The 24620-nt window shown below is 45.0% G+C and overlaps 1 protein-coding gene and 1 long non-coding RNA gene across 14 annotated transcripts in view; one reads left to right on the top strand and one right to left on the bottom strand.

Annotated features, from left to right (window-relative positions):
- The window catches only part of LPP (LIM domain containing preferred translocation partner in lipoma), a 701187-nt gene extending 697498 nt beyond the window's left edge, over nt 1-3689 (bottom strand). For 3 of the 6 annotated variants that reach the window (XM_067738384.1, XM_067738387.1, XM_067738383.1), the window contains exon 1: nt 3551-3689. The gene's annotated coding sequence lies outside the window, so the exon portion shown is untranslated. Of the gene's footprint in view, nt 1-3383; nt 3441-3550 lie in introns of those variants that run through there. The other 3 variants (XM_067738389.1, XM_067738385.1, XM_067738395.1) reach the window with 2 other exon arrangements.
- On the top strand, nt 3534-16993 carry LOC137225025 (uncharacterized). Of its 8 annotated transcripts, none has more exons than XR_010943655.1 (5): nt 3534-3671; nt 7488-7662; nt 8313-8464; nt 10162-10241; nt 14479-16993. It is a non-coding gene; the product is annotated as an uncharacterized lncRNA (long non-coding RNA). The 8 variants fall into 8 exon arrangements; XR_010943652.1 differs by having other exon boundaries at nt 14221-16993; XR_010943654.1 differs by lacking the exon at nt 10162-10241 and having other exon boundaries at nt 14221-16993.
- Nucleotides 16994-24620: the final 7627 nt, after the last annotated feature.

Here is a 24620-nt window from a genome sequence, read left to right as displayed (position 1 = left end):
TTTTCCCATTTCCCACCACCCTGTTCATGCTGGCCATGCAAAAACCAGCCTCAACCACCATGCTCCTTCCCTACATTTGTCTGCATATGCCTAACAGGTTCAGCCCTTACCTGTTGTTCTTCCACTTGGGCGATTCCTGTATAACCCTAAAGATTCTCGTCAGACACTGCTCCCTCTAGTAGCTTCCCTGAGGTGGAACGACATCAGTGCAGCAGAAACATAGCCCTCAAACAGCACCCCACACACACACACACAGGTGCTCCCCAAGAACAGGGACCGTGTCCTCCTCATCTTTGCACTCCCAGGGATAGCCAGCTCCTGCTTCACAGAAGGGAGGCTCCAGAACCTGTGTGCTTCCTCCACTGCTCCTCTCGTTCTGTGTAGAAACAGCAGCGTGCTCCGTCCTCTGGTTTTATTATGTTACCCGGCATCTTCTATCTCGCTGCCCATTTTCCATTTAATGCAGCAAATCTCTGGGCTAAGGGATCCTCCCAGTCCTCATGAGTTACATTCTGCCCTTGGCCAAACCCCCCTCCCAAAAAAAAAAACGCACCATCATTCCAGCATCTTCAGCCATAGTTCTGAAATCAAATTCAATTTGACCTTCCCTTTCCTAATTAACCCATGCTAGCTCCACAGCAGGGTAAAGTCAAATATTAACATCAAGAGGCAAAGTTCTAGGCTGTCATTTTGAGCACATTTCTAATTAGCTCTGTGACCTTGGGCAAGAGGTAAAGTCGAGATGACAGGATCACCAGGCCCAATTCTCAGGGGACTTTTGAGACTCAAATGGAATATCTGATGGAAAACTTTTATAAAGTGCAAAGCACCGTACATTCATAAAGGGTATGATCAACAAATTTTATCAACTCTTAACCCTCAAGGGTAAGACGTACCATTATCAACTTAGAACGAAGCGCTGCTCAACTATGACACATCTGTGATCATAAGACAACCCAATTTCAGTGATATTAAAATGGGAAAAAGTGTACTTTTTATATGCCTCAATACATACAATGTACAATATATATGCCTCAATAAAATAAGGAACCTGCCGTAAAATACTCATCTTTGCCAATGGCACATAACAGACACTCAGTAATACACGTGGGGTAAATGAGCAACACCCCACCGATAATATTCTTAGGCCAGATTATGGCCTCTCTCACTGGAATGGGCAGCAGAAGGCCTCCCAATGCCAGTTCCTCTCCTCTCACTCATGTCCCAGCCTGCTCAGAACCCTCAAATGATCAAGTCATATCCATGCCTGGCATTTTTAAGGACCTTCATAATGAAGCCTCCTTTCCCATCTCCCACTGCCTGGAACTGACTGTCCACTGGCATATGTCACTCGAAGAAGGGTCCTACTCAGTCTGTCCCAATCATAGTAACCAGCTCCACAGCTGTTTCTCCTCCTTCTGTCAATCCCCAAAGCCGGCTCTAGGCCTGCCCGCTGCTTACAAGGAGCATGACCCTGGGCAGCTGCCTGACCCAAAGGCCCCAGGCGTGCACCCCTACCATTCAGACAGCTAACCCCGGCTACCTATCTGGCATCTAGAGTCTACACTCTAGACTCTGCAGGCCTGGGTGTTGGTGTTGGGAGACTGCCTTGCAAAAATTAAATGCAAGATACACGTTCTTGCACCTAGAGACTGTCACACAGAGTGAAGTAAGTCAGAAAGAGAAAAACAAATACCGTATATTAACGCATATATGTGGAACCTAGAAAAATGGTACAGGTGAACCGGTTTGCAGGGCAGAAATTGAGACAGATGTAGAGAACAAACGTATGGACACCAAGGGGGGAAAGCCGCGGAGGGGTGGAGGTGGTGGTGTGATGAATTGGGCAATTGGGATGGACATGTATACACTGATGTGTATAAAATGGATGACTAATAAGAACCTTCTGTATATTAAAAAAATAAAAATAAAGTGTATTCTTATACTGAGATAAAAAAAAAAATACACATTCTTCCTTTTGACTGAGCCTGGTGCAGGCAGAGACCCTGAAAGGAAGAAGGCTGGTCATGGGGTACAGAGAACCCTACTGGAAGGTCTGGCCTCCCACCGGCTACCATCATTCACTGTAGGCTTTAGAACTGGCACCCATCTTCTCTGGGCTTTTATTTATGTTTCCCTATCCGTAAGGGCAGGGAGGGTGAGGATGCAGGGGAGAGGAGAGTGTTAGCTGCTTTCTCTCCTTCCGCTTAAAGGCTTTCTTAAAATGCTCTTGTGCTGGGGGAGGAAAGCCATTGCCAAGTCAGTAACACCTTCGTGAGAATGAGTTTTATTGGTAAGCAAGCATTAGAAAAGGGGGAGGAGGTGGAAAGAGAGACGGGATTGGACACAAGGTTAAGCGAGTCTGGTCCTAGAAAAGCAGCTCAAACGTGAACCTACATTTTTGCATTTTGTGTTGAGGGCCAGCAGACATTGGATCACTGGGAAGGGAAGGGAAGCCACAAAGCTCTTTCAGCTCCCCCAGCACCTCAAAGTCCCAAAGACACCCCTCAGGCCCAATTCCACTGATTATCTCATCTCCTGTACCCATGCCTCCCAACCCTGTGCTCCCAGCATAGTAACAGTTAGAGCTCCATCCCCACTCTCCACATTTTGAAGCCTGGCTGGCTTCAGAAAACCCCCCATCCTTCCAAAGCCTCTGATGCTTCCTGAGGGACGAGGAAACCAAACTCTTCTCCGAGCCCCTTGAAATTTTACCCTTGCCTTTTCCCCAGCACTTAGCACCTTCAACCTTGGGTCACGTCTGGTTCCTCGGGTTTGACTGTACGCTCCCTGAGGGCAGAGTAAGGGCCCTAAATGCATCTGACCCAACAACCCGGCATGGCGCGGTCTCACAGTGGGCGCTGGAAAACTGCTTGGAGAAAAGGAACTAGGAGTCGGGAGCCATTTATTTTAATTATGGCTCAGCCTCTAGTGAGCGACTTTGGGGAGCCTCTCCTCCTCTCTGGGCCTCAGTTGCCCCAACTGGAAAATGGGGGAACTTGATGTGAGGGCTCCTAGGCCCCTTCCACTGTGACAACTGTGATTCCGCGAAAGCTCGGAGCTGCTGGGTGTGGCCCCGCCCCCTGGGAGCCCTGAAAAGCCCGGGCAGGGGGCGCGCAGGCAAGGCCTCCACCCGCGCCCAGCCCCCGGTCGACGCTTCCCAAAAAACACGGGGTCCCCCTCCCCCACGCGTGCACCCCATGATTACGCTGCGGCCGACACTTCCGCACCGCGGGCCCTGCGGCCCGGCCCGGCCCGGGCGCGCGCTCGGCGCCCCGCGCTCCTGCCACCCCGGAGGCGCTCGCGCTCGGGGAGGGCTGGGGGTTCCCGAGGCGCCCGCGGGCGGAGAGTGGGGGGAAGGAAGGAGGATTTGCAACAGATACCTCGGGGAGGAGGCGGTCGGGGCAGCGGCGGCGGCGGCGGCGGCGGCTGGAGGCGGAGGCAGCGGAGAAGGAGGAGGTGCCCAGGCACTCCCCCTCCCATTGTCCCCAGGCCCGGCCCCGCGCCCCGCACCGCGCCCCGCGCCCCCGGCCGCGCAGCCAGCCCTTACCTTGCAGCGCCTGGCTCTCCCCCGCTCGCTAAAGCTACTTATCCCAGGAAAGCTCGCACGGGGCCCGGGAGCGAACCCACAGACAAAAAGTGAAACTTCGGCAGGGCTGGAGCGGCTGCTGGTTGGTGCCTTTCCCCCTCCTTCCTCCCCACCGTCCCCACCCCCTCCCCTCGGTCTCCCGTGCGGTGCCCTGAGAGCTGGAGGCTGACGTCAGGGGCCTGAATTCCTGACTTTGCCTGCACGCATTTGTCCATGTAAGGTATGGGAAGGCGGGTGCCCGCGGGGCCGCCGCGCCGCGCTGCGCTCGCCGCCGGGGGAGGGGGCGCCCGCCGCGGGCCGTGGCCTTGCCCCAAGGTGGGCGCGCTGACGACAGTTGATTTCCTGGGAGGAAGGGAAGACGCGGGGATGCGGGGAGACTGCAAAGGAGGAAGGGAAAGGGAGCTGTGGAGGTTTTGCCTGCACTGGAGGAAGAGGAAGGAGACGTAGAAGGAGGAAGCGGCCGGGGCGAGGGGCTGCCGGAAAAATGGGGGAACCTGCGTCCACTGTTAGGGCACCAGATTAGGGGGCTGAATCTGAGCAGACGAGATCCTGCCGTGGAATCCCCTTCAGAGATCTTCCTCGTGAGCCCCGCCCCGGATTCCCAGCGAGGTTCAGAGCTGGCCCAGACCAACTTCCAACCCGTCCACTTCACACATGGGAAAACTGGAGCTCTCGGAAGAGAAATGACTCCTGCAAGGTCATGCCCGCCACAGATCCAGGCGCGGGACCCGGATGCTCGGCCTCCCAGCTGTGTTCCTGTCTCCAGGCAGAGCCCTGACTCCCTCCTTCCCGCGGAGCAGTGAACCAGGCTAGATGTCAGCGGACAGCGAGGATACCCTGGGAAGAGATTCAGAGCTTCCCTGGGCCCCGGAGGGAGTCAGTTCCTGGAATGTTCTAATTGCCAGTGAGCCCTGGATAGCCATGCCTATCAGTTGCTTCAAGGCAACTCCCTCTATCCGGTGCTCAAATAAACGAAACCCTGGAGTTCACTTCACAGCCCTGCCGGAAGCCCAGAAAGCTTATTCTGTGCTTACAGCTTCAAAAAAAATCTGCGAACTGGGTGAAAGGCAAGCCTGTTCTTGGAAGGTTTGAGTGGGACTTTTTTTCCTCAGACGGTTGTATATGTGAGCAACCAGGGGACCCACCAATAACTGTGTCAGGGGGTTAAAATGTTCAGCTGACATTGCCTGGAAGACACTCCAAGGCTGGAGACTGTTTCCTTGTATTTCTAATCCTACTGATGTCCTCACCTCAGCACATCATAAAAGCACTTTCTCACTGGTTTATTAGATCTTGTTAGGACAAATTATAGTCCATCGTTTACATCTGAGGTAAAAAGTCAGGTTAAATGACTTACCCAACACAAAATAAGCAACAGAGCAAGCACCTGAACCCACCTCCCCCCCGCCAGGTCACCTGACTAATCCCGTGATTTTTCCACCCAACAAGGAGGCCCTGACCTCCTAATTTCTGTTAATGAATGTTGAGAGTACACCGTGAGTTACTAATTCATGAAACCTCCAAAACTTGGTTCTTTGGGGATTTGGTGGGATTCTTTTTGACCAAGAATTAAACGGAGAAACACATTTCTGCACTTACCATTTATCGAGCATCTTCTTAGTGCAAAGTCTTTGAATCCAGACATTCTTGGGTCCAAATTACTCCATCTCTCTTGCTATCAGTTTCTCATCTACTCATACAAAAAATACGAAGATAGTAGTAGAGGTAAGGCCAAGGGTACCTATTCCATGCAATAATGAAATATTTTTGTCTTTGCAACTAATGTAGTTTGAAATAGGAAACGTGAGCTCTTAAAGAGATTTTATTCTGGGGCTTTAAAAAGATCCTTCTGTTACACCACAATTCACTTACTCTGTTCTCAACATTTCAGCAAACCCACATTCTGAGTGCTATTGTTTAACATGAAAAACTCCTGGTATCACACCAACTAAGAATAGATTCACCCATTCCCCATTGGACATAATGGGACTTGACCAGTGCTGCTTTTTTTTTTTTCTTCCCCAGTAACCCACTCATAAAGAATAATAGGGTTCTAATGAGGATTAATAAGATTTAATAACGTATAATTAGCATTCATTTCCTTCATTATGCACATTGTAAGAGTGCGGTGTTAGGGCTTCCCTGGTGGCGCAGTGGTTGAGAATCTGTCTGCCAATGCAGGGGATACAGGTTCGAGCCCTGGTCTGGGAAGATCCCACATGCCGCGGAGCAACTAACCCCGTGAGCCACAATTACTGAGCCTGCGCATCTGGAGCCTGTACTCCGCAACAAGAGAGGCCGCGATAGTGAGAGGCCCGCGCACCGCGGTGAGGAGTGGCCCCCACTTGCTGCAACTAGAGAAAGCCCTCGCACAGAAACGAAGAGCCAACACAGCCATAAATAAATAAATAAATTTTTTTTAAAAAAAAGGCAAAATTCCTTTAAAAAAAAATTTAGAAAAAAAGAGTGCAGTGTTAGATCCAGAAATGCTCCTAATTATGTTAAAACTGTTGTATGAGTGTGTTGGGGAAGATCCTATGTCTCTCCTCCTGAAATATTTATGAATTGCTCAGGTGGGCCTAGAGTTAGCACAAGCATTATATAACGTTAATCACAAAAGATCATTTCTGCTCAGGAGGCACTCACCAGGAGTGTAAGAGGCAAAGTCATAAATTGGATGCTTGGGCGAACCGCATGCAGTGTTGTCATCAGCGCAAACCCAAATCAAAAGCCTCCTCATTTGCTGATCTGGTTTCTTTTGTATTCACACTTTTCTCAACAACCCTATTAAAACCTGCTGCGTGCAGGGACTTGGGAAAGAAGGGAAGGCTGTGTAAATCTGCAGACTCAATGCTAGAGAAATACAGGTTTACCAATTCAGAGACTAAAAGAAGCAGGGAATTTCAGGTGGGGCGGAGGGCATGTGACTGGAGGATTGCCAGTGATGACACCAAAGACTGAACAACACTAGGCTGTGTTCCCACCATTTGCTTGCATCCATGACAATCCCGTTCCCCAAGGCCTTTGTGTAGCTCTTGTCAGTCCTTTCTCTGTCCTCATATATGCCCAGCAATATTCTAAGGATTTTTCATCTGCATTTCACTTAACCCTCAGAAAACCCTTCTGAGGTTGGCATTATTATTTTCTCTAGCCCAAGGAGGTTAAGTAGCCTGCTCTTAACACAGAGCTAGTACCCGGTTAAACTGAGACGCCCCACTGAGCCCAGGCAGCCTGACTCTTCCCTTACCCACTGCTGAGTGGCCATCTGGTCTCACATTGAACATTCCAATGTGCAGAACTCATAATCTGCCTATGGCTGACCAAGAGGAAAAGATATGAAGAGGCTACTGGAGAAATAATAAGAACAGGGACACTGAAGATGGAAGGTAAATACCAACCCTATGTGGCCTCTCCCCAGCCTGAAACCCATCAGGCCAAACTCCTCAGTGTAGTTTGCATAGCTCTTCAGCCTCGTGTCTGCCAGTCCTGAACCCTCCAGCCAATTGGAGGTCTGGTGGTTTCTCAAACACCTTAACTGACCCTGCTTCTCTGCCTTTATACGGGTTCTTCTTTCTCCCGGGCACTCTCTTTCTTCTCCGTACACCTGGCAACCCTTACCTAGCTTCTTCAGACTCGCCTTAAATATCACGTCCTCTGAGAGGCCTTTTTGCCCCTCCCGCCACCTCCAGTAGATGCATTGCCCCTACAGAGTGATGGGAGCACTGTGCTTACCCTCAGTCCCTGCGACTCTGCATGATGTCACTGGTCACCTTGTCTTTCTCAGCTACTGGGCTGAGAGTGCAATTTGTCTCTGAGTCTCTGAAAAAGTGCCTGCCGTTGTCAATGTAGGCATTCAACTGTTGTGTTCTGTTTTTTTCCTTCTTGTTCCTGGTCAAAGGAAGAGGAAGATGCAGAAGGTAAAAGGCCTGGGCATTTAAATAAAATCAGATAACTTCCTCAAGAGATGAAGACTGGATGTAAGCAGACCAATGGGAAGGAAGAGGAAGAATCAACAGAGCCTGGCCACTTGGAAACAGAAGCAGGATGGGCATGGGGAGGCAAAGGAGAGGAAGGTTTGTAGTCCTTTGCTTGTCCTAAAACTGCTCTGTAACCTCATGGCAAGTCACTTCCTCTTTGGTCTCGGTTTCTTCATCCACACAGTTAGGTTCTCAGACTTTATGCTCTCCAACACTCTCTTCAATTTGAGGCTACTTTCAGCCTGTTGACCAAATTCATCTTCCCAGAGCATAGCATGCCGCATTATACTCTGAACTTGGAAAGGTTCCATGATATCAACCACATTAAGTCCAAACTCCTCAGCTGCCCCTCCCTGGTTCCATGATCAGCTTTTTCCAACTGTAGACTGTACCTCCAACCCTCCACCATCACCACCACCACACACACACACACACACACACACACACACACACACACACACACACACACACACACACAGCTTCCTTCACTTCCTGCCTCAGGACTTTTTCTCATCTAGTTCCCTCTTCTCAAAATACTTTCCCAGGCCCACCTCCATGAATGCAGATTTTACCTGTCTTGCCAGCATCCTCTACTGATGTGAAAATAATTTCTCTATCTTCTGAACAAGGCACGCACTGGATTGTCCCATTGCACTGTAATTTTTCCGAAGTGTGTTTGATCTGCTCCTGTCAAACATACAGCTCTTCACGGTGGGCTCCATATCTCCTTCATTTCTCCTCCCCAGCAGCCATTGGCAACACCTGGGACTTAACGATCCAATGTTATCCAGTGAGGGAGTGAATGCAAGAATCCTTCATCTTGGCTAGAGAAGCAACACAGTTGTTATCGTCTCTCTGGAAGACTGGTCATGTTATCTTAGACCATGACTCTGGGCAGGTACCAGGAGGGATGAGGGAGAGGGGGAGGATTTAATATTTGTTGTTTGTTACAATGTGCCCTGTGTGCGAGATTCTAGAGAAACCGTGCACCTCAGATTGGGGCTTGAACCCACAAGGCTGGGACTCAAACCCAGCTGAAACCCACAGTCTTCCAAATGAGATCACACACCTGGTTTCAGGATTTAGTGAAGCTCAGGTTCTTGATGTCTCATCACAGAAAGAATTCAGTGAGAGACAAAGTGATAGGTAACAAATTGATTTATTTAGAGAGAAACACTCCACAGACAGAGTGTGGGCCATCTCAGAAGGTGAGAAAAGCACCAGGGTATGGGGTTGTCAGTTTTTACAGGGGTGGGTAATTTCATAGGCTAATGAGTGGGAGAAGTATTCCAGCCATTTCAGGAAGGGGTGGGGATTTCCAGGAATTGGGCCACCACCCACTTTTTTTAAATTTATTTATTTATTTATTTATTTATTTTTGGCTGGGTTGGGCTTTCTCTAGTTGCGGCAGACGGGGGCTACTCTTCGTTGCGGTGCGTGGGCTTCTCATTGCAGTGGCTTCTCTTGCGGAGCACAGGCTCCAGGCTCACAGGCTTCAGCAGTTGTGGCTCGCAGGCTCAGTAGTTGTGGCACATGGGCTCTAGAGCGCAGGCTCAGTAGTTGTGGCGCACGGGCTTAGTTGCTCCACGACATGTGGGATCTTCCTGGACCAGGGCTTGAACCCATGTCCTCTGCATTGGCAGGTGGATTCTTAACCACTGCGCAACCAGGGAAGCCCCGCACCACCCACTTCTTGATCCTTATGGTCAGTCTTGGGACTGTCATGGAGCCTGTGGGTGTGTCATTTAGCTTGCTGATGTGTTACAGTGAGCTTATACTGAGGCTCAAGATCTAATGGAAATCGACTTGTCCTACATCTTGGACCCATTTTGTTCAAATCAGCTTACGTTATGTCCTCGAGCATGTCATTCTTTCCAGAGTTGTGCCCTGCCCCCTTCCCTCCCGTTTCACTAGGTCTTGTCACATTTAGCATATATCAATTTTACAAATTATCTAAGGATATAGTTCTGCTCTGGGAGTAGACATAGAATTAAAGCAATGGTTGCTTTTCAACTTTATATCAAATAAATTCTTTAAAAAAATACTCAAGGTTAACTTTTTCCAGGAAGAATTAAGCACAAGTGACAGTTTAAATATTTGATGTGTCCTGCTCTATAGCTGAGCTTAATTCTCTTCTCAAGACTATTGTACCAGCCTGTGATGCAAACAAGACCTCTGACCAGATCAGATAAGCATCAGCGTTTTGTAAAGAGATGAAAACTTGGTAAACAATAGTGGTAGGCTTTTATTAAATGCAGTATTAAAGATAATGAAGTCTATTACAAAAGGTCTGTTTACTCTCTATTCTTCACATCTCATTGTACAATGGGAAAAAATTATCTCCGTGTAAAAAAGGAATAGATTATCAGACTTCCTAAATGAATATTTTCTCCCTGTTTTGAGAGGGAGAAAAGACTTGGATTTTTCTTGAGGGGAAAATGGTATCACAGGCTACTTTCTTTATTGGTTTTGAGAAATCAAGCCAATGTAGACTAATGATAGTTTGTATCTGCCCATGAATTTCTGCACAATTTTACCCAGCTTTGCAGCCCATTTTTCAGCCAGAGGCTGTAATCATTGTTTGCATTTTATCAGATCGCAGGAACAGCTTATCTGAATGCAGTCTGGCCCATCCCAACTCACCCTTGCACAAGTCTGCTGACTTTTGACCTCAGGTAAGCCCAGAACATAGGAGAGCTGTGACCACACCTGGAAGCCAGTGAAACTTCAAAGGTCAGTCAGTCTAGTCTGACAGGGGGCCAGTCTGTGGTAGTAGAAATGTTGATGGATGGAGCTTTAATCCCTCTTGGGTCCACTACCAATGAAAAGTTTCACAGAGACTCAAACACAAAGGGAGACAAGTTATGCCACCTTTTTATTTTAACAAGTATATAATATGCACTTGCTAACTGTACTAGACCTAGGAATAGTGTTGAGAAAATAGACACAATGCCAGTTCTACATGTTAAAACAAAGATAAAACAGGATAGCAACTCCAAGGGAAGGAGTAGGTGATATAGCTCGGCTGAGATCTCCCAGTGGACCCCTGGATGGACTGGACCTGCTACGTCAGCCAGGAGCCTCTTTTGATAGTGTTGGAGCAGGCTAGGATGAGCCCGGAGACACCCCCCAGGGCCTGTTGAAGGAACACAAACATGGAGCACACATCTTTGTCCTCACAAAACAGCAAGAGGTAGAAACTAATGTCCAGAGGTTTGATGTCTGCAGCCTCGGTCTTGGTGGCCTCTCTGCTTCCTTTAGGAAGCTGTGTAGAGCGGTGTGACTTCTGAAGAGGGTCTGCTCGTTCTTGATGATGTGCGTATCTGGGGGTATGCTTTAGGATGCAGTTTGCCTCATTCGTGGCTGTGATACACGGCCTCACCCACTCTTAGGGAATCACAGCAGATATCAGGGCAGGAGAGAGAATCTCTGCCCAACAGTAGGGATTTGATTAGATTTATATTTCCAGCTACAGTTTTAGGTGAATGAAAAGAGGTCCATGATATTTATTTTGACAGCTTAATTGCGGTATAATTTATATACCATAAAATTCATTCATTTTAAGCATACGATGATTTTACATAACTTTATGGAATTGTATAACCATCACTGCACTCTAATAGTAGAACAGTTTCATCAGCCCCCAAAGAAACCTTGCACCCATTTACAGTCATTCCCCACTTCTGCCTGCAGCCTCAGGCAACCACTAATCTACTTTCTGTCTCTATAGATTTGCATATTCTGGACATTTCATGTAAATGGAATCATAAATTGTGTGGCTTTGCATCTGGCTTCTTTCACTTAGCATAATGTTTTCGAGGTTCACCCATGCTGTAGCATGTATTAATGGTTTCTGTTCTTTTTTATGGCCTAATACTAACCTATTGGATGGATATACCATATTCTCTTTATTCATTATCAGTTGTTGAATATTTGGATTAGTTCAACTTTGGAGCTATTATGAATGACACTGCTATGAATGTATCATGTAAAACTCTCTGTGTGGTCATGTATTTTCATTTATCTTGAGTATACAATGTTTTAAAGTGGAAAAAAGAAGGATAGGCATATAAAGAGGAATCTGAAAGGATATGAACTTAGGTTTTCAAAGTGATTATCGTTAAATGGTAAGATGATTCCTTCTTTTTGCTTACCAAAATTTTCTTACAATAAGCTTACATTATTTTAACTTTTCCTATGTGTCTGGAATAAGACAAAGACAATATAGCGCTCATTTTTTAAGACAAAAAAAAACCCAACAAATATTTGGAAAGTTGCAGTCCCTCTTTTGACAATTGAATCTTCTCGGGAATCCTTAGCAGGTGGTTTGTAGTGAGATATTATTTTGAAATATTTAATGAGATTTTTACCCATATTTCTAACCATTAGTCCTTCACTCAACCAGTTAGCTTAAGACATTCTGTGTTAGTGCATTCCCAGAGAAAGGGTGGAATAGACCTCGAATTGAATGAGACTAGGTTTCTCCTACCTTGCAGAATAAATTTAATTTTAAGTAGAAGCTCCCAATTATAGACAATTTTCATATTTTTATTTCTCACTCTTGAGTTGCAGACTCAAACTAGTATTCTCTATAGGTTATCCAACCTTTACTTGAGAACCCTCAAACTCAACATGGCTCTAAATTCAACTTCCTGAGTCCTCCCTACATTATACCTCCCTACTTCCAACCATCCCAGTCACAACCCTGAATCATTCCTGACATCTCTCTCCCCCCAACTCCTCTCTTCAATGAGATGTCAAGTCTAGCAGATTCTGCCCTAAACAGTTCTCTCCCACTTGTCCCCTTGTGTGAGGTCAGGTTCTCATTACAGTGTAGTCCCATCATTGATGCATGTCGCATCCACAAATTCAGCGTGAGAGCAGAGAGAGGAGAGAGGTAACCATGGAAATGCCACTGGTGGTCCTTACCACCAGGGTTCTTGTGAGCAGGAGGTGCAAGATGTGAACCTGCCCTCCCACACTAGGTCTCCCAGTCTCTGCCCATCTTTCATTGTCAACTCTCCCACCTCTATGATTTTGTTGTTTAATGGTACCCATTTTTTATTCAGCATGGTCCTCAGTTAAAAGCCAGCTACTGCTTCTGGGGCTCAACCAATAAACAGCAATTAATTCCAAAGCTGGAGGAAAAACAGGCTGGGTTGGGCACCAACAGGGCACCTTCCTAAGTATTTTTCAAGGATAATTTCAAGCAAAAATTTTCACTATGTGCTTTCATTTCAATCACTAACACTAACATTAGATGGGGCTCCACTGAATGGTCACCAGGAGAATTCAAAGGCACGTTGAGTACACAATATTAGCACAATCCTACCAAAGAAACAAAAAGAATAAAAATAAATATACACCTAGAATAGTAGGTCAGCAATTCACATTTGCATCCTAAAATGATTTTTTTAAACCAAGGGGGCTTGGTGTTTTCACCTTCCATTTGAACCTTAGAAATTCCCAGTCAGGCACATGATATTTCATTTGTCAGGTTGACTCATAGATTACCCCACTACCTTAATATCTCACCTTTAGATCCTGATCCCCTCTAGTTCCAGATCACCCAGATGGCTGCAGCTGTGTAACCTGAGCCTCAGGTACCTGCAGGGCACTGAGAAGGCTCTGGCAATAAGACACAGCTTCCTTTCTGCAGGTTTTTTATTATAAGTTTTCTCTTTGCTCACACATATGGCTTAATAGACAGGAAAAGAACAAGAACCCTTCAAGATTTCCTTAGCAGAAAGATAAGCAGTGTGAATGTTTTCTGGTGGTACGTGCAAATTCCAAATAGGACAGGTCACATTTTTTAGGCCCCCTGTACCATGCACAGATGAAGCACTCAACCATATAACTGAGCCCAGGGGAAGATGCCCAGGCAAGGAGTCAAGAGACTTGGGTTCTAGTCCCAACTCTGCTTATAATGAATAATGAATGTGAAAGCACATTGCAGACTGTAAACACCATGCAAATGTATGAAACGATTGGTATTGGTTTCTATGATTCCTAGCACTGCTTTTCCTATCCCCACTGAACCTTTTCAACATTGTTCTCAAAGTTAGCCTCCAGTGTTCTCTCATGGTCTATTTGACCCTTAATTTGTCAACTTATTGATAACAATAGAACTACTAAACCACAGTTTGACCCAAATGCAATATATATTGAGCCTTGATTTCCCTGAATAGAATGTAGATAAGAAGACTTTCTAGGGCATCAGGCTCTTAAATGGAGGATGACTTAACTGATGCTTAAATCCTCCTTTTCTTTAAAGAGAAAAAAAGTGGTTGTGCATTGGGATGATGGCTGAGTCTCCAATTAAATTCTTTAAAGCACATGGCTTTGACATTTTAGTCCTACCTCTGATTACAGTTAGAGGATTGTGCTTGATCACCATGGCAGAGGTAGAAGAAACAGATTTGATTTTGTTTCCTTCTGTTTTATATTGACTAATGATTACAGTTCAAAAAGTGTCTAAATTGCAATATTTCCCATTGCATATTCCACACTTAATCAAAAGGATAGTAGCATTCGTTAGGGTAAAGAATAAAGAGAATCGAGAATCCTGGGCAGTTTATCTGATCCTGTTGCTAATCCCTTGCTTACAGTTTGATTATGAGATGACAAGCTTTCATACTTAGTTTGTCCTTCTAGAGAGTGAGTGTAATGCCGGAAGCTCTCCCTGACCCAGCACCGTTTAGCTTGGTTCCTGTCTCTGGTCCCTCTTAGCCTGCCTCATCACTTGTGGGTCAGCCTTGCGTGCATATACAGGTATGTAGCCTTTAGAAATCACCAAATCCCATCCTCCACTTTAATAGGTGAGGAAACTGATCCTCTGGGCAAGATCTGTACCCGACAGAGCCCTAGGTAGCTACCCCTTCCCCCATCAGACCTCTATTTCTACTTTCTCAGAGCTAGGAAATCCCAGCCCCAACCAACAGACCTGCACAGAATGAAAACCTGAAGACACCAGGAACTGGGCCAGAAATGGACTATGACATCCAGATCTCCTCTGAGAATGGGTTCGACCCTGACCCAGGTGGATAGAGTGGAGTCAAGGATTTCCTGTGTTATAAAAGCAGATGACCACTCATTTAAGAAACGGTAACCAGAAAGTAAGACCACCATGGGGTCTGTTTAAAAGATATTGATCGTATCATGCAGGGTTCTTAGTTGTAAATTAGTTGTGAATTAGTCTCTGACAATATAAACAAAATTAATTTATTAATCTGATGTCGAGGAGCTTCCATAGCTTTGAGACTAAAGAGCAGATTCAAAGACTATATAATAAGCTATTTAATTGCTCCCATGGTGACACTCCTAAATGCCATAGCTGGCTGTGGACATTAGTGCTTGTACCCGACCCTAGGTGCTGCCTCTAGAACTGCCGCTATGCTGCATCTGGAAACTGGGGTTGGCCAGTTCTGCTCTGCTTCCTTGATCCACTCATATTAGTGCCTAGACCAGAGACATCTAATTGGCAGAGCCTATCCCGTGTGCCCTGATGGTAAGGGAGATGGAGAAATAGAGTTTCCAGCATTTTCAGTTTCTATATGGAAAACAAGCTTTGCTCCACAAAATGGGAGAGTCTCCAAATGTAGGAAGGAGGAAGGAAGAGATTCAGATGCTGAGACACAAAAAGAGTGACAGATGTCCATGACCCTATAGAAGAAGGGAAAAGAGAATATTATCCTGGAAAAACACAGGGAGAACAACCTTTGATTTGCCCAAGGAACCAGAAGAAAATGAGAAAGAAGTTTTTGGTATTCTCTAAAAAGTTAAAGGCAATGCCTTTTGCAACAAGGACATAAGTAATAAAGAGAGACTCCAATATGAAAAGACAACAGAATAACTGAAATGGGAAATGGACAAATACTTAGGAAATTTAAAAAGTGCCAATAGCAGAATTAATATCCACTTTGGGGGCAAGAACCAAGAGCAGAAATCACCCAGAAAAATCTAGCCAATGACATAGAGGATAAACTTAAGAATCTCTCCTAGATTATGGAAAAAAGCCTAAAGAGATCAAAGTAGAAAGAGAAAATCATCTATGTAAATCAGGGGCCAGAGATCCAACCTGAAAATTATTGGAAGTAAGTCCTTAGGAAGAAAACAGGACCTGGCTCGGAAACAGTCACTGGTCAGAAACACTGACTAGGGCATCAGTAGAGGAAACTTTCCCAAGCTGCGGAGGTTACCTGGGTGTGCAAGTCACAGGCGCCACACTGCATTCAAGGCAAAACCAAAGACAAGGGATTCACACGCACACACATCAGGGTGGAATGTTTGTAACACGGAGTAAAGCAAAACGACAACAACAAATCCCGTAAACGTCTGGGTGGCAAAAGGAGTTTACCTAGCAAGGAATAAAAATCACTTTAGCCTCAGGACTTCCCTGGTGACGCAGTGGTTAAGAATCCGCCTGCCGATGCAGGGGACACGGGTTCAAGCCCTGGTCCGGGAAGATCCCACATGCGGCGGAACAACTAAGCCCATGCGCCACAGCTACTGAGCCCTCATGCCTAGAGCCCATGAGCCACAACTACTGAATCCCACGCACCTAGAGCCTGTGCTCCACAAGAGAAGCCACCACAATGAGAAGCCCGCGCACCGCAACAAAGAGTAGCCCCCGCTTGCCACAACTAGAGAAAGCCCACGCCCAGCATTGAAGACCCAACGCAGCCAAAAATAAGTAATACGTTAATTAATTAATCAAAAAAATCACTTTAGCCTCAGCTTTTTGGGCCATAATACAATGTCAAAAGTAAATAAAATAAGATTTATATCATTTGGGGGAGAAAGGTTTTGACCAAATGAACATGTTTTACTTGTGTGAAAGCAACAGAAAGACATCTTAGGTGTGAAAAAAAAAATACTCCAAGGTCTCGCTTCTGAAAGTATGGTCTGTGGACCAGCAGTACCAGCACCATCTAGGAGCTTGTTAGAAATGCGGAGTCTCCAGCCCTCCGGACCTACTGAATTAGAATCTGCATTTTACCCAGATCCTCAGGCAGTTCCTATGCCTGTTACTGCCTGAGAAACACTGGTTTAAGACGAACCCTACAGACCAAGAATGGAACCGAAGTTATGAACTCGGGAATGGTGAAGTGATGGTTTAAATGATTGGCAAACTGCTCTGTGAACTGTCAACAGAGCCCCCACCTCATCAGAAGGTCCCTGAGGAGCACGGTCAAGATCACCCATGACTAAACAGGTGGGACGAAGCATCTGCAACAACAGGAAGCATTGGTGCCCTCTTGCAGTAGCGTCTGGATCGAAGTTTCCCTTTCATGGCTTTCATTGTGGCATTTTATCTCTTCTGAGACTAATACTGTCATTGGACACAAGAAATTTCTGTTTCAGGACCTATCACTTAATTATTGAGAAAATTAACTGTGATTAAAACAATGTTTAAAAAAAATCAAAACAGTTAATGTCTGTTTAAAAAAATACCGGAAGAGGGCTTCCCTGGTGGCTCAGTGGTTGAGAGTCCGCCTGCCAATGCAGGGGAGGCAGGTTCGTGCCCCGGTCTGGGAAGATCCCACATGCCGCGGAGCGGCTGGGCCCGTGAGCCATGGCCGCTGAACCTGCGCTTCCGGAGCCTGTGCTCCGCAATGGGAGAGGCCACAACAGTGAGAGGCCCGCGTACCGCAAAAATAAAAATAAAAATAAAAAATACCGGAAGGAAATAAAGCAAATTATTAAATAATAAAAGTTATTTCTTTTTAAATCTCTATATTTTTCAGGTGTTCTTGAATGAGCTGATTATTACAGATTATAAAAATAAATTTAAAACATAAATGTTTTCTGGCATGGTGAGAATACTTAAGCCAGGAAGCAAATCATAACTTATATGGGATATTTCCCCTAAGCCTTCCTGTCCAGCATTTTCTCACTGTTCCCCTTCCTGCTCTCTGTTCTAACAAAACTACCTTATGCTTTGTCACCCCACTGTCTTTACTAACTGGGAAATCCACCTCTCCCAGCCTACCAAAAATATCTGAGGGGACAAATCCTATAGTCTTTCAAAGCTGGTTCAGGTGACACCTTCCCTACAAAAACCTCCCTGATAGTTAGAACCATTGGTATTCTAACCCTCCTTCAACTCCCTGTATGTTTCTTCAGGTCTTTTACACTTTATATCTCATATTATTATGTTATTAATAGTAATAGTAGTATTAGTAGTAATAGTCTAATGCCTTTGCTATACTATGAGCTCTTCAAGGCCTTTTGGAGTTTTGAAAATACCTTGATTACAGTAAACACCAATAGGTGTTGTTAAGTGAATGAGTCATCATTTGTCCTAGGAGTTGAGGCAGGTGCAAAAGATTGTGGAAATACCCCACAATCTTTTCTTTTTACCAGCTGTGTAGCATTGCTTTGAATTTGGTTAATATAGCAACTGAGTGGTTTTAGTAACAATAGCTTTTTAGGCTTGACAAATAGAAAAACCAAGGAAATACTTGTGTTTCTTTTTAAAAAACACCAAAAAGAACATGTTGTATCTTTCTGTATTTAGAACAACTTACTATCCTGCCTTGGGCAACTTGCTTCCTGGGCTCCAGAGGAACTGTTTGCTCTAAAATTAGAAGAAATGAGTTTGGATTCAGAGCTCTCTAAGGCCCCTTCCAAATCTAGCCTTCTGTAATCCTAAAAATGATGATCAAGCCAAGTTTGGCTTTTAGGGACTTCAGTTGTTGTGTTCCAAATATTACAGTGTCAAAGTGCTATAACTATTAATAATAAATGCTTAGTATTTACAAGAATATGCAGCCTGATTCTTTCTTGATTCTCACATCATCTAGTCTCTGCTATAGTATTATTTTTTTTCTTTTTAGAGTAACCTAAAACCAAAGGCTTCCTCTCTCACTGTTTGCCTTCTCAAGTGGAGACACGCCTTCTGCAGCCACAGTCGTCCCCAATTAACATTTCTCCTTGCCACCGGTGCACGAGCCCCCATGACTCAGCAATCCCAGCCTCTGAAAAGGGTCCATCGTCATGACAAAGCATCAACCATTAAGCTTTCTTGCACACTAATTCTGAGTCAGGCAAGTACAACTTTCTTCCCAATGTAAATCTCGAGATCCAATTAAGTGTCCAACTTTGAATTCATTCCATGGGAATTTTATTGGTAATCCATTAGGTACATAGTTATACCTTGTAAACTGTGGATGATACGTAACACATAATCTACCATAACACAGACAACTCACGTTTATTTCCAGTTTTACAGTTTATGAGTGGTTTCCACATATATGTGTGCCATATTGTCTCTTAGAATTCCTATCAACGATTGTTGAGTTGACTTTCAAGTGTGTTGTAGTTAAGAAATGCCAAGAGAGGCCTGCTGTGGTCAACACAGGGCAGCGTCCAGTCGTCAGCATTGCTGCATCAACAGAGATGGGGACATTCTCTTCATTCAACCAGAGGTGATCACTTAATATGTCCATATATCATCTCAACTGCCCAAGTTGAAACCTAAGTTTTCTTTCTCCATAAAGTCTTCCTAGATTTCCACCTCTCCAGCCAGAAATATCTCCCCTTTTCTGAACATCCATAGTACTTTTCTTATATCTCATCTATTATATTTTTATTACATTAAAAAAACTTTTTTTGAAGTTTTGAATTTGATTTTATTTATTTTTTATACAGCAGGTTCTTATTAGTCATCCATTTTATACACATCAACGTATACATGTCAATCCCAATCTCCCAATTCATCATTTTTACATTAAAAAATTTTTATTATATTTTTCCTTCTTGTTCATATTTTATTGCCTCAGCTACTCTGTGCATACCTACTCTAGACCCATTGAGGCAGAGTCTAAGAGGCATCTGTAATTATAAAAAGCCTCATGGTTCATATGTGGAGCCAGAGTCACCTGCGTGAAGGGCAGAAGCCATATACATAAATCACACATCCCTTGAGAGAGAGTGGACACAGTGGTGAAGAGCCCAGGTGCTGGCGTGCCAGACTCCCCTGCTTCACAGCCCAGCTCTGCCACTTACAAGTTAGGCCTTCAGCAAGTCACTTAACCACCGTGAACTTAATGTGTGAATGAGGAGGTAATAGAACCTGCCTCATGGGTTCACGGTGAGCTTCAGTGCGTCAAAACGTGTAAGCACTAGGAGTGACTGACTATGCCTGTCAACTCTTATTGTCCCCTATGGAAGCCTGTGCCCAGGAGCTGCTTTTTGATTAAATATAAAAAAAAAAAAAAAACCATAAGCATATAATTCTATTGCTGTGAAGCACAACCACATGCATAGACTTGCATCACTTATTTCTCAGGGGACTTAGGCGAACTAATTGATTTAGGTTCATAAATGAGAGCCCTCTGTGATCCTTACAAAGCGTACATACCAGTACATGCATTATTTCTGTCTTTACAACAATCGGGCCACTTTCTTCTCTCTGTGGCAAAGTTCATTCATGGGCATGTAATTGTTGTCAGCAAGCACAGGGCATTTCTAAAGCCTTCATTGGCCCAACCATGCCATGGGTTGAGAGTCCCCAAGCAGAGGAACTTTCACAGGTCATTTCCCAGTGACATCTGACAAACTGGAATCCTAACAGAAGCCCCAGGTGAGTGAGGCCAGAGGGTGCACTGGCCAGACCTGTGGACGCTGTGGGCAGGAGATTAGACTTTACGGTAGCGCCGACAAGTGAAGGACTCTGATTTATTTGCACTTTTCCTACAACTTGTATATATTTTAGTTCCCAGGCTGCATTTTTCATATGCTATACCTTGTTTAAATATCAGGAAGTAAGAAAACTTAAAGTAAGTATCTTTAAGCAAAAATCGCCATTGGTTAGGGCAGGAGCGTGTTTGCAAAGATGGCTACAGTAATCTCTTTGCAATGTGACTCTCTCTGCTGTTCCTCCCACAAAGAGGTGGAGTCTACTTATCCATCCTTTGAATGGAGGCTGGCCTTGTGACTTTGACTAATAGAAGAATACAGCGGCAGTAATATTTTGCAACTTCTGAGCCTAGGCCTTGAGAAGCCTTGTAGCTTCTGCTCTTACCCTCTCTTGCTGTGTTTACAACTCAACTGCATGTGAAAAACCCTGAGCTGGCTTGCTAGATGTTACAGGCACACAACCTAGACAAAAGCGCACAACATTGTAAATCAACTATTCTCCAATAAAAATTTAAATAAATAAATACCCAAAATTAAAAAAAAAAAAAAGGAAGGGTTCAGCAACTACGAATGAGTGTAAAGACACTTATATAGCTCAGACAGCTTATTCACAGACTGAAACTAAAGTGAGTTAATGAACTCCCCGCCCCTTTCTACACACGTGAACTCAGATTTCCAGACATTTCCAGAACTCAGATTACCATGGACCCGACAGCTCCACTGTTATCTCCATTTTCCACAGGTGAGGGACCTGGGCTGGGAAACTTGTTTGAGATCATTCAGACCGGGCAAGGCTCTAACAGGAGTTTACTGAATCTAAGCCCAGATCTTTCACACTTGCCAATGATGTTTGGGAATTGGTAACTCTGTTGAGTTAAAGCTCAACCACAGGAAAATTATATACTACATGTATGTCATTGCCCACTATGGTCACCATAAACCAAGATTCATGATTAATTTTTTTTTTTTTGGCCACACCACGTGGCATGTGGGATCTCAGTTCCTCGACCTGGGATCAAACCCGTGCCCTCTGCAGTGGAACGTCGGAGTCTTAATCACTGGACCGCCAGGGAAGTCCCCCGTGATTGATTTCTAGCGAGTGAAATAGCCTGTTTTAACATTCTTGTAGAAACACTTGCACTCAAATGTTAGAAAAGCAATGGCTTTCTTTCTTCAGCAACCCACAGAAAAGAAATGAACCTGCCCTTGTGACCCCAGAGGTGCAGAAGTTAGAATCAAAATTTGGACGTGGCAGGAGGTAGATTGTAGCTTATATTTTTTTAATCCTTTTTTTAAAAAAATCTAATTTCTGTCAAAAAATTGGCATCTCCCATCCCTAAGATGTCCAGAATCTCGCAGATGGGACTCCAGGGCTAGTCAAGAGGCCGGGTAATCTGACATCCTGGATTCCTATAAGGAAGTTTATAAAAGCTGAGGTCCTTGGACTGAAGTGAGGATTACTGCTTTTATTGACTCTCTGAAAAATCTTGTCCCCAGAGAAAAGGCTTGTTGCATCTGTTCCCCAAACATTGAGGAAACCTTTATTCAGGACCCTTTTGGAACATAAAGAACATTTGTTCTGACTAGGTAGCCTGGCAACTGAAATTCACCAGCCCTTCGTATGTGCACATTACAGTGCCAGAGGTATTTATGGCAGGGTCTTTAGGGATCTCAGATACCCTTGGCCAAATGTCTTCAGTATTGGGGAGACAGGCTTCTACAAGAGGAAAAGCCCCCTGTAATTTTTGTCTATTTCAGTTTTCTCATGCATGTCAAAGTAGGAAGAAGTAAGGTGGGGGAGGGCAGGAAAGAAAGAAACTGGTACTGGTCCTTGAGGGTATGCCAGGCAGTAGACTAGGGGCTTTGCAAAAGTTATCTTCTTGAATCCTGTAGACAACCATAGAGACAGCTGGGTTTATTCTCTTTATTTTACAGACAGGTAAACTGAAGCCCTGAGAGGTTAACTTCTCCCTGGTCCCATAGCTAAAAGGGCTCTAAAGCCCCTGCCTTTCCCTCCAGCAGCCCCGCAGAAAGGCTTTGGTGAAAGTAGCTCAGTCTCTCTCCCGGAGCCCAAAAGAAGAATCATGTACAGTGTTCTTAAGCCACGTAATCTGTGTCATACACACAAGCCCTCACCACCCCAGGAGGCCCCCAAGGAAGGGAAAACCGTGTTCTGATTCACCGGAAAGCCCACTGGGCTGACCAAATGCCCATCTCTGCTCTGAATTCCAGTTTGTCCACTTGTAGATAAAGAGCCTTGGACTACTTGCTTTCTTCAGCCCTATTTCTAGTTCTAAAAAATGTCCATGGAATCCAAGAAATGATTACCTGACTAATGTGTGTTAAGGAATTTCTTTCAACAGGGAGAATCCCTACCTCTGTGAGTTTTATTTAAAAAATTTTTTTCATGTGCATACTTGGTGGGAGTAGAAGGTGCGAGAGTGGGGGCCTTTATTTATTCCCAGGGTGTCTTTGGCATAAGCGGGATCTGCGAGCTTCTGCCACACATGAGCATCACAGACATCTCCCCCAGGGGGTGTGAGCAGAGCCCCGCTCAGCCTTTGCTGAGAAGCTAGCAGCCTGCCAGGTGGGGCTGGAGGTGACAGAGAATGTGGTGGGAGACAGATGGAAGAGCAGTATTGGGCGTCAGCAGTATTGAGATGCCGTTCTAGTGTGGGCCCCAACTCAGGGTGTGATGGCAGGTAAGACGTGGCTCTTCCAGCCTCTAGTTTCTCAGCTCTGAAAGAAGGAACTTGGGCTGACAGATGGCCAAGCAACCTAATAAGATGGCCCATGCATGATCATATAACTTGATTCATTGGTTATAGACTTCAGTTCTTTAGAGCTGGATTTAAAGGTATGCCCTTTGGACCTTCTTTCAGCCTCATAGATCATCTTGAGCTAGTCAAGTTCATTTGGTACACTGTGTGTCTGTGAATAAGTTACCTTATGGATCATCCCAGATTCCTACCCCAGAAACAAAATAGATTTTGCTCTTTATTGAGCAAAAATGTATTACTTGAGAAGGTGCAAAGAACCAACCGAAAAACTCCTTGAATTAGACAAAAATGGCTCTGGGGAAGTTACCCACTCATCGTTGAGAATGGGGCTCGCTACCCCTCACAGACAGTCAAGTAACTGGTCTAGATTTAAGAACCCAGTCTCAAGGAGACCAGAGAAAGATGCTAAACTCAGCTCTTTCCACTAGTGCTCAGACCAAGTCCCAAGTCGTCCAGCCTGAGAACCTTCAGTGAGTCACAGCCAGCTGAGAGGCACAGCTTGAAAAGGACCATAGGTCTCTAGCACTTGGAAAGCATTTTCATTAAGCCTATTAAATAGATGCTAGTACATTCTCCCACCAGATCCAAGAATCCCTTCCAGAGCATCCCTGACAAATGGTTGTTCCCTTTCTATTTCAACATTTCCAGCAACTGGAAATGTACCACTTCAATATGACAGCCAGTCCCATTCTTTTCCAGCAATTAGTTAGAAAGTTATACTGTGAGAGCAGTCTCTCTGTAACTGAGTAAAGAATGTCTTTCTATCATTCACTTGTATCAAGCTTTCTAAAGGAGGAACCATCTCCTATAGAGCTAATCAGGATTGTTAACTGCAAGCAACAGAAACAGACTCTGGTCCCTTGTGAAAAGGTACTATATTAAAGTGTTATTAGGGCTCACAAAACAAGAGGGAGACTGAAAGAATGAGCTTGGGTATCAGGCAAGATCTACAGTCAAGACTGTATTTCAGGAACAATCTGGTCCATGTGTAGGTGCTCTGACTGTCTGAGCTGCAAATGTTTCCTCCATCTATACCTATTCACTAAAGATTCCAAGTCCTAGGAGTAAGTGTGTGATTGGTTAAAGCTCAAGGCATGTGGTTTAGACTTGGAGAACTTACAAGTCAGCCTTTCTTCTAAAGGAGTGACCATAAAGCCTTAGTCATTGAACTCTCTGAGTACATATATACGGCTTACTTCTTTGTACCCTAATTATGCCTTGTACAGACTAAAAGCCCACTGCCTGTCTCTAGTGGAGACACATAGTTCTCCTCCAGGAGGGTTTTTTGTTTCTGTTTTTTAAATAAACTTATTTATTTATTTATTTTTGGCTGCATTGGGTCTTCGTTGCTGTGCGCGGGCTTTCTCTAGTTGTGTCAAGCAGGGGCTACTCTTCGTTGCGGCGCGCAGGCTTCTCATTGTGGTGGCTTCTCTTGTTGCGGAGCACAGGCTCTAGGCACAAAGGCTTCAGTAGTTGTGGCTCGTGGGCTCTAGAGTGCAGGCTCAGTAGTTGTGGCTCAAGGGCTTAGTTGCTCTGCGGCATGTGGGATCTTCCCAGACTAGGGATTGAACCCAGGTCCCCTGCATTGGCAGGTGGATTCTTTTTTTTTTTTTTTTTTTGCGGTACGCGGGC

This window comes from Pseudorca crassidens, chromosome 5, assembly GCF_039906515.1.
Source record: "Pseudorca crassidens isolate mPseCra1 chromosome 5, mPseCra1.hap1, whole genome shotgun sequence".
Classification (NCBI taxonomy): Eukaryota; Metazoa; Chordata; class Mammalia; order Artiodactyla; family Delphinidae; genus Pseudorca; species Pseudorca crassidens.
The sequence above is the reverse complement of the archived record's forward strand: the minus strand, read 5'-3'. Positions and strand labels throughout refer to the sequence as shown.